Here is an 18,126-nt window from a genome sequence, read left to right as displayed (position 1 = left end):
ACATTTCAAATGCTTCGATTCTCTTCTGTTCCGGTTTTCCCATAGTCCATGTTCACTACCATATAATTCTGCACTCCAGGCGTACATTCTCAGAAATTTCTTCCTCAAATTGAGGAATATATTTGATACTGGTGGATTTCTCTTGACCAGGAATATCCTTCTTGCCAGTGCTAGCCTGCTGTTGAAGTCCTCCTGGCTCCGTCCCTCACTGGTTATTTCACACCTAGGTACCAGAATTCGTTGACTTCATTCACTTCGTGACCATCAATCCTAATGTTAAGTTTCTCGCTGTTCTCATTTCTCCTACTTCTCATTACTGTCGTCCTTATCGATTTACACCCAATCCATATTCTGTACTCATTCGGTTGTTCATTCCATTCAACAGATCATACAATTCTTCTTCACTTTCACTCAAGGTAACAATGTCATTAGCGAATCGTATCATTGATGTTCGTTCACCTTGAATTTTAATTTCACTCCTGACCTTTCTTTTTTTTCCATCACTGCTTCTTCCATGAACAGATTGAACAGTAGGAGCGAAAGGATAAAACCCTGCCTTATACCCTTTTTAATCCGAACATTTCGTTCTTGGTTGTCCACTGTTTTTATTCCCTCTTATCTCTTATACATGTTGTATATTACTCGTCTCTCCCTATAGCTTACCCAAGTTTTTCTCAGAATATCGAACATCTTGCACCATTTTACATTGTCCAACGCTTTTTGCAGGTCGACAGATCCTATGAACGTGTCTTGATTTTTCTTTAGGCTTGCTTCCTTTATAAACCTCAATGTCAGAATTACCTCTCCCGCACCTTTACCTTTTCTACAGCTAAACTGATCGTCTTGTAGCACAGCATTTTTCTTTTCCATTCTTGTTTATATTATTCATGCCAGCGACTTGGATGCGTAACCTGTTAAGCTGAATGTGCGATAATTCTCACACTTGTCAGCGTTTGCAGTGTTCAAAATATGTGTTGAAGATATCTTTCCAGCGTCCGATGGTATGTCGCCACACTTATCATACAGCCTATACCAACGTGAATACACAACTAGTCATTAAAATTGCTACTCCACGAAGATGACGTGCTACAGACGCTAAATTTAGCTGACAGGAAGAATATGCTGTTATATGCAAATGATTAGCTTTTCAGAGCATTCACACAAGGTTGGCGCCGGTGGCGACACCTACAACGTGCTGACACGAAGAAAGTTTCCAACCGATTTCTCATACACAAACAGCAGTTGATCGGCGTTGCCTCGTGAAACGTTGTCGTGATGGCTCGTCTAAGGAGAATAAATACGTACCATCAAGTTTCCGACTTTGATATAGGTCGGATCGTAGCCTATCACGATTGCGGTTTATCTTATTGCGACATTGGTGCTCGCGTTGGTCGAGATCCAATGACTGTTTGCAGATTATGGAATCGGTGGGTTCATGAGGGTAATACGGAACGCTGTGCTGGTTCCCAACGGCCTCGTATCACTAGCAGTCGAGATGACTGCCATCTTATCCACATGGCTGTAAGGGATCGTGCAGCCACGTCTTGATCCCTAAGTCAACAGATGGGGATGTTTGCAAGACAACAACCATCTGCACGAACAGTTCGACGACGTTTGTAAGAGCATGGACTATAAGCTCGAAGACAATGGCTGCGGTTACCCTTGACGCTGCATCACAGACAGGAGCGCTTGCGATGGTGTACTCAACGACGAACCTGGGTGCACGAATGGTAAAACGTAATTTTTCGTATGAATCCAAGTTCTGTTTACAGCATCGTGATGGTCGCGTGTGTGATTAGCGACATCGCAGTGAACGCACATTGGAAGAGTGTATTCGACATAGCCATACCCACGTATCGCCCGGCGTGATGGTGTGGGGTGCCATTGGTTAGATGTCTCTGTCACCTCTTGTTCGCATTGACGGAACTTTGAACAGGGGACGTTACATTTGAGCTTTGTTACGACCCGTGGCTCTACCCTTCATTCGATCACTGCGAAACCCTACATTTAAGAAGGATAATGCACGACCGCATATTGCAGATCCTGTACGAGCCTTTCTGGATACAGAAAATGTTCGACTGCTTCCCTGGGCAGCACATTCTCCAGACCTCTCACCAACTGAAAACATCTGATCAATGGTGGCCAAGCAACTGGCTCATCACAATACGCCAGTCACTACTCTTGATGAACTGCGGTTGTTTGTTGTTGTGGTCTTCAGTCCTGAGACTGGTTTGATGCAGCTCTCCATGCTACTCTATCCTGTGCAAGCTTTTTCATCTCCCAGTACCTACTGCAACCTACATCCTTCTGAATCTGCTTAGTGTATTCATCTCTTGGTCTCCCTCTACGATTTTTACCCTCCACGCTGCCCTCCAATACTAAATTGGTGATCCCTTGATGCCTCAGAACATGTCCTACCAACCGATCCCTTCTTCTGGTCAAGTTGTGCCACAAACTTCTCTTCTCCCCAATCCTATTCAATACTTCCTCATTAGTTATGTGATCTACCCATCTAATCTTCAGCATTCTTCTGTAGCACCACATTTCGAAAGCTTCTATTCTCTTCATGTCCAAACTATTTATCGTCCATGTTTCACTTCCATACATGGCTACACTCCATACGAATACTTTCAGAAATGACTTCCTGACACTTAAATCTATACTGGATGTTAACAAATTTCTCTTCTTCAGAAACGCTTTCCTTGCCATTGCCAGCCTACATTTTATATCCTCTCTACTTCGACCATCATCAGTTATTTTGCTCCCCAAATAGCAAAACTCCTTTACTACTTTAAGTGCCTCATTTCCTAATCTAATTCCCTCAGCATCACCCGAATTAATTAGACTACATTCCATTATCCTTGTTTTGCTTTTGTTGATGTTCATCTTATATCCTCCTTTCAAGACACTGTCCATTCCATTCAACTGCTCTTCCAAGTCCTTTGCTGTCTCTGACAGAATTACAATGTCATCGGCGAACCTCAAAGTTTTTATTTCTTCTCCATGAATTTTAATACCTAGTCCGAATTTTTCTTTTGTTTCCTTTACTGCTTGCTCAACATACAGATTGAACAACATCGGGGAGAGGCTACAACCCTGTCTTACTCCCTTCCCAACCACTGCTTCCCTTTTATGTCCCTCGACTCTTATAACTGCCATCTGGTTTCTGTACAAATTGTAAATAGCCTTTCGCTCCCTGTATTTTACCCCTGCCACCTTTAGAATTTGAAAGAGAGTATTCCAGTCAACATTGTCAAAAGCTTTCTCTAAGTCTACAAATGCTAGAAACGTAGGTTTGCCTTTCCTTAATCTTTCTTCTAAGATAAGTCGTAAGGTCAGTATTGCCTCACGTGTTCCAGTGTTTCTACGGAATCCAAACTGATCTTCCCCGAGGTTGGCTTCTACTAGTTTTTCCATTCGTCTGTAAAGAATTCGTGTTAGTATTTTGCAGCTGTGACTTATTAAGCTGATAGTTCGGTAATTTTCACATCTGTCAACACCTTCTTTCTTTGGGATTGGAATTATTATATTCTTCTTGAAGTCTGAGGGTATTTCGCCTGTTTCATACACCTTGCTCACCAGATGGTAGAGTTTTGTCAGGACTGGCTCTCCCACGGCCGTCAGTAGTTCCAATGGAATATTGTCTACTCCGGGGGCCTTGTTTCGACTCAGGTCTTTCAGTGCTCTGTCAAACTCTTCACGCAGTATCATATCTCCCATTTCATCTTCATCTACATCCTCTTCTATTTCCATAATATTGTCCTCAAGTACATTGCCCTTGTATAGACCCTCTATATACTCCTTCCACCTTTCTGCTTTCCCTTCTTTGCTTAGAACTGGGTTTCCATCTGAGCTCTTGATATTCATACAAGTCGTTCTCTTATCTCCAAAGGTCTCTTTAATTTTCCTGTAGGCGTTATCTATCTTACCCCTAGTGAGATAGGCCTCTACATCCTTACATTTGTCCTCTAGTCATCCCTGCTTAGCCATTTTGCACTTCCTGTCGATCTCATTTTTGAGACGTTTGTATTCCTTTTTGCCTGTTTCACTTATTGCATTTTTATATTTTCTCCTTTCATCAATTAAATTCAATATTTCTTCTGTTACCCAAGGATTTCTACTAGCCCTCGTCTTTTTACCTACTTCATCCTCTGCTACCTTCACTACTTCATCCCTCAAAGCTACCCATTCTTCTTCTACTGTATTTATTTCCCCCATTCCTGTCAATTGCTCCCTTATGCTCTCCCTGAATCTCTGTACAACCTCTGGTTCTTTTAGTTTATCCAGGTCCCATCTCCTTAAATTCCCACCTTTTTGCAGTTTCTTCAGTTTTAATCTACAGGTCATAACCAATAGATTGTGGTCAGAGTCCACATCTGCCCCTGGAAATGTCTTACAATTTAAAACCTGGTTCCTAAATCTCTGTCTTACCATTATATAATCTATCTGATACCTTTTAGTATCTCCAGGTTTCTTCCATGTATACAACCTTCTTTCATGATTCTTAAACCAAGTGTTAGTTATGATTATGTTGTGCTCTGTGCAAAATTCGACCAGGCGGCTTCCTCTTTCATTTCTGTCCCCCAATCCATATTCACCTACTATGTTTCCTTCTCTCCCTTTTCCTACACTCGAATTCCAGTCACCTATGACTATTAAATTTTCGTCTCCCTTCACAATCTGATCAATTTCTTTTATTTCATCATACATTTCTTCAATTTCTTCGTCATCTGCAGAGCTAGTTGGCATATAAACTTGTACTACTGTAGTAGGCGTGGGCTTCGTATCTATCTTGGCCACAATAATGCGTTCACTATGCTGTTTGTAGTAGCTTACCCGCATTCCTATTTTCCTATTCATTATTAAACCTACTCCTGCATTACCCCTATTTGATTTTGTGTTTATAACCCTGTAGTCACCTGACCAGAAGTCTTGTTCCTCCTGCCACCGAACTTCACTAATTCCCACTATATCTAACTTCAACCTATCCATTTCCCTTTTTAAATTTTCTAACCTACCTGCCCGATTAAGGGATCTGACATTCCACGCTCCGATCCGTAGAACGCCAGTTTTCTTTCTCCTGATAACGACATCCTCTTGAGTAGTCCCCGCCCGGAGATCCGAATGGGGGACTATTTTACCTCCGGAATATTTTACCCAAGAGGACGCCATCATCATGTAATCATACAGTAAAGCTGCATGCCCTCGGGAAAAATTACGGCTGTAGTTTCCCCTTGCTTTCAGCCGTTCGCAGTACCAGCACAGCAAGGCCGTTTTGGTTATTGTTACAAGGCCAGATCAGTCAATCATCCAGACTGTTGCCCTTGCAACTACTGAAAAGGCTGCTGCCCCTCTTCAGGAACCACACGTTTGTGTGGCCTCTCAACAGATACCCCTCCGTTGTGGTTGCACCTACGGTACGGCTATCTGTATCGCTGAGGCACGCAAGCCTCCCCACCAACGGCAAGGTCCATGGTTCATGGGGGGGTATCGTGTTGAAACTGCATGGGCAGCTGTACCTGTACACGCCATCCAAGCTCTGTTTGACTCAATGCGCAGGCGTATCAAGGCCGTGATTACGGCCAGAGGTGGTTGTTCTCGGGACTAATTTCTCAGGATCTATGCACCCAACTGGCGTGAAAATGTAATCACATATCAGTTCTAGTATAATATGTTTGTCCAATGAATACCCGTTTATCATCTGCATTTCTTCATGGTGTAGCAATTTTAATGGCCAGTAGTGTAGTTGTTTCGTTGCCACGCCCCGAATGTTTTTAAAAATTCTGATAGAATGTTGTCGATCCCTTCTGCCTTATTTGATCTTAAGTCCTCCTAAGCTCATTTTCATTCTGATTCTAAGACTGGATCTCCTATCGCTTCTATATTTACTCATGTTTCTTCTTGTATCATAAAAATTGTACTCTTTCCACTTACCCTTGTTTTTAATGTCACCGAAGTTTGTTCTGACTTTCCTGAATGCTGAATCTGTCCTTCCGACAATCATTCCTTTTTCGAGTTCTTCACATTTTTCTTGCAGCCACTTCGTCCTAGCTTCCGTGCACATCCTATATAATTGATTCATAAGTGACATGTATTTATGTATTCCTGAATTTCCTTGAACATTTTTGTACTTCCATCTTCCATCGATCAACTGAAGTATTTCTTCTGTTGCCCATGGTTTCTTGGCAGTTACCTTCTTAGTGCCTATGTTTTTCAAATTGTTAAAATGGCTTTAAGCACTATAGGACTTAACATTGAGGTCATCAGTCCCCTAAACTTAGCAGGCCAGAGTGGCCGAGCGGTTCTAAACGCTACAGTCTGGAAGTGCGTTACCGCTACGGTCGCAGGTTTCGAATCCTGCCTCGGGCATGTATGTGTGTGATGTGCTTAGGTTAGTTAGGTTTAAGTAGTTCTAAGTTCTAGGGGACTGATGAGCTTAGAAGTTAAGTCCCATAATGCTCAGAGCCATTTGAATCGTAGACTTAGAACTACTTAAACCTAACTAGCCTAAGGACGTCACACACATCCATGCCCGAGGTTGCGACTGTAGCAGCAGCGCGGTTCCTGACTGAGGAGCCTAGAACCGCTCCGCCGTAGTGGCCGGCTTTGGTTTTCGATCCAAAGTTTGTGATAGCCCTTTATAGAGATGTCCATTCCTCTTCAACCATACTGCCTCCTGAGCTATTCCATACTGCTGTATCTATAGCTACAGAGAACTTCAAGCGTATCTCGTCGTTTCTTAGTACTTTCGTATCCCGCTTCTCTGCGTATTGATTCTTCCTGACTAATCTCTTCAACTTCAGTCTACTCTTCATCACCACTATACTATGTTCTGAGAGTATGTCTGTTCCTGGGTTCGCCTTAAAATCCAGTACATATTTTCGGAATCTCTGTCTGACTATGATGTAATCTAACTGAAATCTTCCCATGTCACCCGGCCTTTTCCTAGAATACCTCCTCCTTTTGTGATTCTTGAACGGAATTTTCCCCATTACTTGCTGAAATTTATTGTGGAACTCAATTAGTCTTTCTCCTCTCTCATTCCTTCTATCAAAAGCATAATCTCCTGCACCATTTTCTACTACCTTTCCTCTACAACTGCATTCCAGTCCCCGATGACTTTTAGATTTACATACACCATTACATACTATATTACCTTTTCAATATCCTCATATACTTTCTCTACCTCTTCATCTTCAGCTTGCGACATCGGCATTTGTATTTAAGCGGTCGTTGTCGGTGTTAATTTGCTGTCGATTCTGATAAGTACAATCCTATCACTGAGATTTTCACAGTAACACACTCTCCGCCCCACCTTCCTACACACCCCCTTACACCATTTTCTGCTGTTGATGATTTTACCCTATACTCATCTGACCTGAAATCCTTTTCCACTTTACATTTCATTTCACTGACCCTTACTGTATCTAGGTTGAGCCTTTGCGTTTCCCTTTTCAGATTTTATAGTTTCCCTACCACGTTCAAGTTTCTTACATCCCACGCCCTGACTGCTAGAACGTTATCCTTTCGTTGATTATTCAATCTCTTTCTCATGGTCTCCTCCACATTAGCAGTCCCTTCCCGGAGATACGAACAGGGGACTGTTCCGGAATCTTTTGCCAATGGAGAGGTCATCATTACAGTTTCTCAGTTACGTGACACATGTTCTGTGAATACACGTTGTGTGTCTTTAATGCATTGTTTCCATTGCTTTCTGCATCCTCATGACGTTGAGCATTGCTACTCCGTCCTCTTTGACAAGGCCTTTGGCGGAATGAGGGTGACTTCTCATGCCGTAAGTTTTCGCCCGCCAATGCTGGTCATCAATCAAAATGTAAGCCGTGGCGGTTTTCGAAACCGGGACGGAGAACGTTTTGATTAGTAATCAAACACGCTAATCGTAGACAGCGTAACACATCCTAACTGTCAGCGGTGGCAGTCCTTCGCTATTTTGTACGGCATGGGTCACGTGAGCGTTGCTCTCTTCTCCTCCTACCTTTGACAAATGTGCAGAAACATGCTAGACGACAGTGGTGCATGGAACGACATCACTCTTGACAGGAATGGCATCATATAGTGTTTTCGGACGAATCCAGGTTCTGTTTGTTAGAAAATGATGGCTACATTTTGGTTCGCCGCAGACGGGGGGAGCCCCATAAGAGTGACTGCATTCGCACAAGACATACACCGCCAGCTCAAGGCCTAAAGGTGTGGGGTGCTATTGGGTACAACCACAAATCATAGTTGGTGCACGTGTAGGGGTCTGTGAGCAGTGTGACCTATGTGAATGACATCCTGCAACTTGTAGCCATGCTCTTTCAGCACCACACACCCCGACGCCATGTCTCAGCAAGAGAACTCACGACCACCTGATGCTGCACGAGCACCTGCCTTCTTGATATAACAGGATGTCACCCTTTTGCCCAGGCCCTCCAGATCATCAGATATGCCGCTAATCGAAAATGGATGGAATATGGTGAAACGACAAGTGCAGCGCTCTGACCAAATGCCAACCACCACAGATGAACTTTCGAAATAGGTGAACGCAGCACGGATGGCTATACCACAGGACGCCATTAGCGCCTTATATGCGTCGATGCCATCACACATGGAGGACGTTATCAGGATCCATGGCGGATCGTCGGCCTACTAGGTAAGAGAACACATACTGAACCGAGTGACTGAAGTGCCAATCATTTCTGTAGTACATACTAACGCGAGCGTCCTACTTCTAGTAGTTCAAGGTGTTGTGTTTCTTCTGAACATGAGTGTATTTTATCTTGCAAAGACACTCTAAGAATCATTTCTCCACTACCATTTTATAATTTATGACCATTTGCTTTCTGTTTTTGTATCAAAACTGGCTCTCTGATGTCCGTACTAATCGGTCTTTTCTGATCGCTGAAAGACTGTTGATTTCGGACAGTTGCGAAATGTTTACACTCATTGCCAACATCAACTACGTAGCAATTTTGTGCGCCGTAGCAATAATTAGACATTATATTGATTCGTGAGCGGTGATATTGCTTGTGGCTATTACCTTTATTAACATTCAGTATAATGAACGGCTCGCCGTGAACGTTCCTGTAACTTCACAGACACATTTACACATTACATATGCGTTTAGTTTATAAAATATAAGCTGGGCAGTCAGCTTATAGCTGCCCTGGGAGGAGGGAGAGGAGGAGGAGGAGACATTTTCCAGCAGCCAGTGTGCTAAGAGGCAATCGCAAGCTAACTCTTCCAGCAACTTTCCCAAAAGAGCAACCTTATACTGTTCGATCAGTACATCAGATGGTTGAAATGTTGATTTTTGCATTCTAAAATGGAAGACGAGAAGGAATCAACGACGCTAGCAATGACTAAACACAAAAACGACGGAATATGGCTTCTTTTTACTTGTAATTAAGAGTGAGTTGAAAATGACGTGAAGGTTAGGTTAGTGGTTAGTGTTGTTTAACGTCCCGTCGACAACGAGGTCATTAGAGACGGAGCGCAAGCTCGGGTTAGGGAAGGATGGGGAAGGAAATCGGCCGTGCCCGTTCAAAGGAACCATCCCGGCATTTGCCTGAAACGATTTAGGGAAATCACGGAAAACCTAAATCAGGATGGCTGGAGACGGGATTGAACCGTCGTCCTCCCGAATGCGAGTCCAGTGTGCTAACCACTGCGCCACCTCGCTCGCTATGACGTGAAATACAAATGTTACAGATGTGCTTCGCAATGACTATTACCCGAATTTAGATAACCGCGCGATTAAAGTAATATTGCAGTACGGCCTGCTAGGGACTATGTTTAAGATTATTAAATATCTGGAGACTGTGGATCCCCGCAAATACAAAGGTCTACGGGAATGGTCATTTTGGCTTGTACATTATATAATCCTCTTGCAACTTTTGAAAGCAGTTATTATCTGCTTACATGCAAAGTGGTTCCACAATGCCTGACTATTATCGGTTATCAATAAGAAATCATAGCAACTTAGACATTTCTACTGAGGTAATACAGCATAAACTGGCGATTTTAGGATAAGCATTGTCACACGTGCAATATATTTATCTCCGTATCAGTACGAAAATACTGGAAGCAAAATATTTGTAATGAAGTCGGTGAACGCAAGTATTCTGAAAGGGTTCAGAATTTTTTTGAAAATATTGACTATTGTTGCTTTTTTTCATGTTCTGTGAATTCTGCCAATAATGAAAACACAGTTGTAGTACTAGAGAATCCGGCCTCGTTCCGTTTCTTTATTTGATGCAATTCTAGCAGTCGTCCAGACCTCACGGAAATTTTCCAGTAGATTGTTATGTATGTTAAATAAAACTTGGACATAAGACTCACTCAGGAATAACTGCGGTTAAAGGCTCAGAATTCATTAAACAGTTGTAGAGAGAGATATTTCATCACGTTTTTATTAAGTGTAACTAAGTTTTCGGCCTGTAGTAATGTTTACGTGAAATAAGTAACCTACAGCACCAGTAAAAAGAGAAACACAGTCCCCTCATACCGAAGCAATTTTATTGCCAGGTGATGTGACAGGTAATTAATCATTATAGGAGTATACAACAACAAACTCAGACCAAATGAAACGCCCAGACAGTCGCATCAGTACACACTGTACCCCATCAGGGGTACGTCCCACGGTGCTCAGAGCCATTTGAACCATTTGAAACCCTCAGGCGGAAACGCAACCGTGCATATCCGCATGCAGTCGATCGTAATGGTGCCGAATAGCATCATGCGGTAGACTGTTCCAAGCACCTTCTTGTACTCTTCTCTAAATTCGGAGTACGTGTTCAACTGGAGGAAGATCTGGTAGTCTCACTGGCCAGACCAGTTGTAGTACACCATTAAGAGCACGTTGAGTCACAACAACAGTATATGGCCGTGCACCGACATACTGGAAAATCGCATTGCCTTCTTTCGAATAAATGGCAGCATCGTGGGGATAAAAAACTGTGGTATGTAGCAGACACTGGTCACTTTCAGCAGCACAAGTTCCAAATGTGAGCACGAGTTGTCTCCAGTCAGCTCTTTCAAGACACCAGAGTAGCCGTTCATGGCGCTGGTTGGGTCAGTCAGCCCTGCCAGAGGGACTCATGAGCCATGCTGCAAGTAGACGGTTGCTGATGGTCCCTGGTGACGCATCAGTGTAACTTGTGTCCTGATTTCTTGACTGGAGCCGGCCGCGGTGGCCGAGCGGTTCTAGGTGCTTCAGTCAGGAACCGCGCTGCTGTTACGGTCGCGGGTTCGAATCCTGCCTCGGGCATGGATGTGTGTGATGTCTTTAGGTTAGTTAGGTTTAAGTATTTCTAAGTCTTTGGGACTGATGACCTCAGATCTTAGGTCCCATGGTGCTTGGAGCAATGTGATTTTGAATCTTGACTGGATGGTGTTCTGTCGGCCTGTGGTGCTGTCACGATGCATTGACCTTTGTGTACATCTGTACTACGTGGACGTCCAGAACCTGTTCTACAGCTGTGGCAATGTTCCATAGACCACAAAAGTACCGACATATCACCAATACACTGTGCAGAACATGTGCAGCAAGGATCCATCTGTATTGATACAGGCTCATGATGCGTCCTTTCATGTGACTGATGTTATTCAGCTGGTGTACGTACTCGTCGGCAGGGCATGGTTGACCCTAGAATTAATGTTGCACACATTGTCCACCTCAAAACTCACCAAAATTACTGCGTGCAGAGTCAAAACAGAGAGTACGCAACAGGCCTCCAGAGATCTATGTGCTAGTGGATGCTGTGACAAATGAATCACTAACACTACATTCCCTCAGTATGCACATATTACAACCTGTTGCCCAGAACACTGTCCTTGATGGTCTTTCCCACAGAGTAAGTTCTCAGAATATGAATCTTGCAGTTCCCACATCAAGGCCTCCTCCGAATCTGCTTTACAGTAATTCGAAACATGTCAAGTGCAGCCACTTAGGACCACTCATTAAAATCACATCGAGGCTTCGTAATTACAGAGGAGAAATTCAGGCGAAAACAAGCAAATACCATTGGTGTTATAAATACTCCTTACAGTGGGATAAGATAGAGAACTGCAAGTTCATTTCGGTTCTCTTAGTGTATTATTTGGTAACTACGCTTAATGTTGAAGACAGTGTTTTACTGTTCAGTTTTATACACCGAAGTCAAAGTGTTCATAGAAAACTTTGCTAACAAGTGCGTGATTTTTCTGTGGAGTCCAAACTTAGAGCTATTAATTTACTAGTAACTTGTGGAAGGTTATTCATTAGGTATTTGTGAACTTGGAAACCTAATAAAAGTGAATCTGATCCAGTTAAAAGTATTTTCTACGACTTCAATTAAATGTCACTATGTTAGTGCTGGAGGATATAAATCTGGCTGTATCAACTTTGAAGTAAAGCCCAATTTAGAAAGCAGTGAGGTACTAATTAGCAATGGCCCCTGGTGTATATTTCCATCAGCTCAGCATAGGTTGTTGTACAGTCATTCCCTTTCAACTGCAGAAAACGAATCACCACTAGATACCCTCGGCCCCCTCCCCCCCCTTCACCCCTTTATCAGTGGGTTGAGGTTTTCTGTTTTGGCTCGTCTTGTGGCATGTTATGGCGTGGTGGCACGGAGATTTCCATGTGTAACACAGTTGTAGACGTGGACCTGCAAACAAAGAAATTATTACTGACATAAAGTTATTTATTCTGTCTGATAGCTCACACTTTATGTCTACCCCTCGAACATGTAAAATATATAAGTTCCTCTTGCTAAGTACGTGTTTCTTCCGAAAGCAAATGAGAAAAGTTTATGTGACAGAAAGATTTGTAAAAAAGATTAGGTAGGAACATTTAGAGTTTATTCGCTCTACACATAAATCTTTATACATAATCATAACAAACACTGTTTCCCCACACATGGATTCATTTAGCTATCTTCACTGTCCTTGTTCGTTGTTTTTTGACATGCTTATGAAAACTGTTCAGACTTTTACACTGAAAGTCAGATGAACAAATGAGTGTGTGATGAGTTTTGTTTCTACTGGTGGCAGGGCCGTTAAGAGACATTAAGATCTTTGACATATTTTAGGTTAACCACTTATAAAAATTATTTCTCATATTGCAAGGTTAAGCCTTACTTATTGCCAGAGGTTAGCCAGTGAACAAAATGAAATCTATAAGAACGTATTTACGTATTGGTAGTGATGTGTGGTAACATGAGAGTCCCATGCAATGGACGAGGTAATAACTCATATAATCTCAAAAAGCAATCTGTTGTTTACTGTCGGAGATGAATGGGACATCTTTCTCGTTTGACAAACACAGTTTGTTTGTATAAAAATACTCACCATTCGAAAACAGACAGGTAAACATTCAGCAATGAATGCGAATCATTCAACGCGTCACATCAAAGCTGGTTGTTTGTGATGGGTTTAACCCAGACAGAAAAATCTCTGGAGCTTCTTCCAGGAAAGAAAGCAGTTCTCTCGACACAGTTAGGACAACATGAGAAAGACGAGACTGGTCCTCTTTATAGAAGGTGCTGTTGTTTCCAATATATATATATGTGTGCCCTGTGCTCAGCACGATAGTGGATTGGCGCCACTTTATGAGAGCAGTAAACCTCTACAGACATTTACACAAGACAGGCGGAGTAAAACTAAGTAAAGCCACCGACATGATATAACATACAGCAAATGAGAACCGGGCAGTGAAACACTGAGTCCACAGCCAGCTAAATTATTGATCTATGACTGAATTTAGTACCAATAGTGGTCAGTTTTATAATTATCCAGAAAATTAAAACGCCTGTTTCGTACTGCAGTATCGGTGTTAATATTTCAGACGCTTTTCGCCTTTTGTGTGAAAATCTTTTATTGTATGTTCCGTTCATATTTTAGTAATTGATTTGAAACTGTTCCTCTGGCTTTATGGAAATAAATTAGTACTTAATGCTTTCAAAGGATTCTGTGGTCGGGGCGTCGACAGCTGTGGTAATACATTTTGTATCAAGAACTCCGCAAACAGCTGTATCTTGGACCAGTACTCTTAGGGGACTACCAGTTTCGTGGCTTATAGTCACATCATCAGATGCATGTAAAAATTAAAATATGTTGAACAATACGGCGGAGAATATACAAAGCCCTGCCTTCTTAGTAAAAACCATTATGTCCGCTTATCGGATACTCAATGGCGCGTTCTTTTTACTTGTTATAGGATATTCTCGGTCGCCCGACATTTTATTCATTCACTGCCCGCTCGACAGGACATTAGTGTATTAACTATGAAGGTAGGACCTTCTGTATTCATCGCCATGTAGTTTACTAGGTTTTAACTTTTATATGCATCTGATGATGTGGCTGTAGGCCACGAAACCGGTAGTTACTTGATAAACCCCGTTACATTTTCGTATCAGCTATTCAGACATTTTAGATTTATAGCAGTAACTGAGGAAGACATAGACTTACACAGGAGAATCAGTGTTAAATCTTGAATTTCACTGCCTTGATTAAGTTTTTATTTTATTTGAACAGATGACCTATTTGGGATTTACAGCCATCCACAGAATTATAAGGGCTGAATAAAAGAAAGCTGTGTCACGTTGTCTGGGACATACAAATAGCAAGTAACTTTACGACTTACAAACGCGGTGTTACTGACAATGTATAACCGTTGACTGAATTGATAACTATAGACGTGCCAATGATGTTTAAAAGTTACTATTCTTGGTACTACTTATACTGGTGGAAGGAGCGGTAACTAATCATTACTGACTTCCTACTGTTGGAAGCAGTGCCTTCATACTGCTACAATGAAGGAAATTTCATGTTACGATCAAAGGCAATAGAAAGAGTACAAAGCTGGCAGAACAGAGACTGTGGTGGTTACATTTACATATTTCTGTTAGGAAAAAGGTTTCAGCCGATGTTCTGACAGACAGGAAGGTACCGGCTATAACGAGGCAGTATCGGGAAAAATCAGCCGAAGGAAATGCCGGCTGGGTGGGTGCTGTTGCAAAACAAAGAAAATGCCCGTCTTGCCTTCTTCCTGTAACTAGAGAGCACGGTGTCAAGATGAGAGTGCTGCCATTATAAACTGAGAAGGCGAGTCAGCACCAAGGAGTGTTCCAGCGTTCTTTTCGCATGTGCGTAACTCACCAGCATAATGTGTAGCGTGTTATAAAGTTATGTACAAAGACTTCAAAGTACCAATCATTTTATTTGGCCACCCATCAGTCTTCATAGCTTGGTTATTTTTTTAATAAAACGCCTTTAAACACGGAGTGGCTTAAAAGCAAGCATTTTCAACGTCTTGAAATGCTGTTCCCCGCTGAAAACGAGTCGCTGTTACTCTATAGTGTGTACAACAGCAATTTCTTTGGGAGTTTTGCCAAATTATCATTTCCTTCTCCCATTTGTGTTAAGTACTTGTTATTTAGAAATGACTAAGACGTTTAGTATGTATAACAATTTTTTAGAAATATTCACTATAATTTCGGAACAGCTCACACACCTCGAAGACAAAGCAAAACCAGAGATCTTCTTTGTTCCATATAGCTACAATAAATCAGAACATACAAAAGGCACATAAACCTCTCTTAGGAAATACATCGAGCGAACGAAGAAAGGCGTGGCAGGCAGCGAAAGACGTCCCCGGAGGCTGATCAGAAAGCCTCCCCGGTGCGTCTGACAACCAGGTTTCAGGTGCTGTCTCTGGCTGAGCCAGATGCAGCAGCCTGCCCTGTTTCAGAGGATGATTCTCAGCCTTCAAGGTCCGGACAGTCGCAGAGGGTGGGCTTATTGGTAGTTGGGAGCTCCAATGTCAGGCGCGCAATGGGGCCCCTTAGGGATATGGCAGCTAAGGAGGGGAAGAAATCCAGTGTGCACTCCGTGTGCATTCCGGGTGGAGTCATTCCTGATGTGGAAAGGGTCCTTCTGGATGCCATGAAGAGCACAGGGTGCAGCCAGCTGCAGGTGGTGGCACATGTCGGCACTAATGACATGTGTCGCTTTGGATCTGAGGAAATTCTCTCTGGATTCCAGCGGCTATCTGATTTGGTGAAGGCTGCCGGTCTAGCTTCCGAGATGAAGGCAGAGCTCACCATCAATCAGCATCGTTGACAGAACCGACTGCAGACCTTTGGTGCAGAGCCGGATGGAGTGTCTGAATCAGAGGCTCAGACGGTTTTGCGACCGTGTTGGATGCAGATTCCTTGACTTGTGCCATAGGGTGGTGGAGTTTCGGGTTCCGCTGAATAGGTCAGGAGTTCACTACACTCAGCTGGCGGCTACAAGGGTAGCGGAGGCTGTTTGGCGTGGACTGGGCGGTTTTTTAGGTTAGAAGGCCTCGGGTAAGTATGGGGTGGGCTGCAATCTCAAAGGGTTCATGGCAAATACAGGACGTGTTAGGATCAAGGACCAGTCGGAATTGTAGTTGTAAATTGTTGTAGTTGTGCTGGGAAAGTCCCTGAGCTTCAAGCGCTAATAGAAAGCACAGAAGCTGAAATCGTTATAGCCTGAAATAATTTCTGCGGAAATTTTTACAAAGTCTCAGACGGTGTTCAGGAAAGATAGATTAGGCAGAATTGGTGGTGGGGTGTTTGTGTCCGTCAGTAGTGATTTATCTTGTAGTGCAGTCGAAGTAGATACTCCGCGCGAAATGGTATGGGTGGAGGTTATACTTAACAGCCGAACTAAGTTAATAACTGGCTCCTTCTACCGACCCCCAGACTCCGATGATATAGTTGCTGAACAGTTCAGAGAAAATTTGAGTCTCGTAACAAATAAATACCTTACTCATACGGTTATAGTCGGTGGTGACTTCAACCTTCCCTCGATATGTTGGCAAACATACTTGTTCAAAACCGGTGGTAGGCAGAAAACATCTTCCGAGATTGTCCTAAATGCTTTCTCCGAAAATTATTGCGAGCAGTTAGTCCACGAACCCACGCGAATTGTAAATGGTTGCGGAAACACACTTGACCTCTTAGCCACAAACAATCCAGAGCTAGTAGAGAGCATCATGACTGATATAGGGATTAGTGATCACAAGTTGTTATAGCTAGGCTTAATACCGCTTCTTCCAAATCCACCAGAAACAAACGCAAAATAATTTTATTTAAATAAGCGGATACAGAGTCACTAGAAGCCTTCCTAAGAGACAATCTCCATTCCTCCCGAACTGACTATGCAAATGTAGGCGAGATGTGGCTCAAATTCAAAGATATAGTAGCAACAGTAATTGAGAGAATCATATCTCAGAAATCGGTAAAAGACGGAACTGATCCCCCATGGTACACAAAACCGGTCCGAACGCTGTTGCAGAGGCAACGGAAAAAGCATGCGAAGTTCAGAAGAACGCGAAATCCCGAAGATTGGCTAATATTTACAGACGCGCGAAATTTGGCGCGTACTTCAATGCGAGATGCCTTTAATGGGTTCCACAACGAAACAATGTCTCGAAATTTGGTGGAAAATCCGAAGAAATTCTGGTCGTATGTAAAGTACACAAGCGGCAAGACGCAGTCAATACCTTCGCTGCGCAGTGCCGATGGTACTGTTACCGACGACTGTGCCGCTAAAGCGGAGTTATTGAACGCAGTTTTCCGAAATTCCTTCACCAGGGAAGATGAATGGAATAATCCAGAATCTGAAAGACCGACAGCTGCTAGCATGAGTTTCTTAGAAGTAGATACCTTAGGGGTTGCGAAGCAACTCAAATCGCTTGATACGGGAAAGTCTTCAGGTCCAGATTAGGTTCCTTTCAGATTACGCTGATACCATAGCTCCCTACTTAGCAATCATATACAACCGCTCTCTCACCGATAGATCTGTACCTGCAGATCGGAAAATTGCGCAGGTCGCACCAGTGTTTAAGAAGGGTAGTAGGCGTAATCCATCGAGCTACAGACCTAAATCATTGACGTCGGTTTGCAGCAGGGTTTTGGAGCATATACTGTGTTCAAACATTATGAATCACCTCGAAGAGAACGATCTATTGATACGTAATCAGCATGGTTTCAGAAAACATCGTTCTTGCGCAACGCAGCTAGCTCTTTATTCGCACGAAGTAATGGCCGCTATCGACAGGGGATCTCAAGTTGATTCCGTATTTCTAGATTTCCGGACAGCTTTTGACACCGT

Source organism: Schistocerca piceifrons, chromosome 2, assembly GCF_021461385.2.
Source record: "Schistocerca piceifrons isolate TAMUIC-IGC-003096 chromosome 2, iqSchPice1.1, whole genome shotgun sequence".
NCBI lineage: Eukaryota > Metazoa > Arthropoda > Insecta > Orthoptera > Acrididae > Schistocerca > Schistocerca piceifrons.
Note: the sequence above shows the minus strand (reverse complement) of the source record.